Here is a 2045-nt window from a genome sequence, read left to right on the forward strand (position 1 = left end):
TAATGAGTCTTGGTAAAGCTGGTCTACGAAAAAAGCCATGCGGGCTGCTTGCAGCCCGCACACCGCGCACCATCTATTGAGTCTTGATAAGACTGGTCCACGCAAAAAGCCCCGCGGGCTGCTTGCTGCCCGCGCACCGCGCATCATCTAATCAGTCTTGATAATACTGGTCCACGCAAATAGTCACGCGGGCTGCTTGCAGCCCGCGCACCGCGCACCAACTAGTCTATTAAATAAAACCCCATCAAAATCCATTGTGTAGTTTTAAAGATTTAAGCATACATAGAGACAGAGAAAGCGACTTTGTTTTATACTATTAAGTGATAGTAGGATAGGATTTATATGGTAATATTTCGTACTGGCGCTTGCGTATCGCAAAAACTCTCTTGAAATTGTTTGCTCAGTTCCAAATAATGATAATTTTCCTTCGTTGTACGAGTCCATACACACGTTCACAAAGTGCAATCTGTACTGGTAAAAGGTTAAAGTAAAGTTTGTGAACTTTTTTTTATTTTGTTTTGAGTTTTTTTTGTTTTGGGTTTTTTTTTCGTTTTGGTTTTTTTTCGTTTTGGTTTTTTTTTTCGATTTGGGTTTTTTTGTTGTATTGGTTTTTTTTTGTTTTGGGTTTTTTTTTTGTTTTGGTTTTTTTTTTTTGTTGATTCACAGAGCTGCGAATGGACTGACTATTTTTAGAGTTAAAGGATAAGGAAGGAAATGATGATAAGAAAGAAGAACTGACTAGCAAGGGATAAAGAAACAAGTCTCTGTCTCCCCCATTCGCCGGGCTACATCTGAATTTACAGAACTAGTTATGCTATTATGTATATCTGTATATCATTATGAACAGTCAGTTCTGTTCAGTTCTAAACTATCGACTACGAGAACTATCGATAATTAGGCGCATCCCTAGCCGGGCACTTCACGTCGAGATGTCGGTCGAGTGTAATTATATAATTTCGTTTGATTGCTCGCAATATCGCATTATTGGGTAATCATTATAGGATGTGGTTTGCGATCAGTGAATGGAGTCATTTGTGTTTAAGGATCGTGCATTTAAATGGGTTCAATAAATCCATATTAAGATTATTATGAATTACTAGCTGCGCCCGGCGGGTTCACCCACGGGTCCGTATCCCGTAGGAATATCGGGATAAAAAGTTGCCTATATGTTATTCCAGTTGTCCAGCTGTCTACGTAGCAAATTTCATCGCAATCGGTTCAAAAGTTTTTGTGTGAAAGAGTATCAAACACACACACATCCTTACAAACTTTCTCATTTATAATATTAGTAGAACTCACTTATCACGAACATATCCAAGAATGAAAAGAAATTTGAAATCGGTCTATAAGTTCCTGAGGTTAGCCCGTTCAGACAGACTGTTTAGCTTTATGTATCGATTTGCATTTTCTATTCTTATTGTTTACATTGTTTCATAGTATATGTGTTTATAACAGTCTTAGCGATTCTCTACGCAGAACGCAGACAGAGCCGGGGCGAGCGGTTGTCGTGGGCGCAACGAACCGCTGTAATTATATCGACATGGAAATAACATTGTTTATACATATGTAATTGATACTCTTTGTTTATGAAACGAATTATTTGTGATCCCGCCTGTTTAGCGATAAGCTTCGATTAGTTTTAATCATTTTATATCACACTAGCCTTTGGCCGCGGCATTGCTCGGGGTACATATATAGCCTATGTCACTCAGCGAAGTTGCAGCTTTCTAACAGTGAAAGAACTTTTTAAATCGGTCCAATAGTTATTGAGTTTATCCATTACAAACAAACAAACAAACAAATTATTCCTCTTTATGATATTAGTGTAGACTAACTTTTGGCCGCGGCTTCGCACGCGTCAATTCGGAATAGTTTAATAGATATTGTACATTTAAACCTCCCTCTTGAACCACTCTATTTATTAAAAAAAGCACCATCAAAATCCGTTGTGTAGTTTTAAAGATTTAGAGAAACAGGGACATAGGGACAGAAGAAGGGACTTTGTTTTATACTATATAGTGATACTAGCTGCACGCCCCGACTCC

The sequence above is a fragment of the Zerene cesonia genome, unplaced genomic scaffold, assembly GCF_012273895.1.
Source record: "Zerene cesonia ecotype Mississippi unplaced genomic scaffold, Zerene_cesonia_1.1 Zces_u007, whole genome shotgun sequence".
Lineage (NCBI taxonomy): Eukaryota > Metazoa > Arthropoda > Insecta > Lepidoptera > Pieridae > Zerene > Zerene cesonia.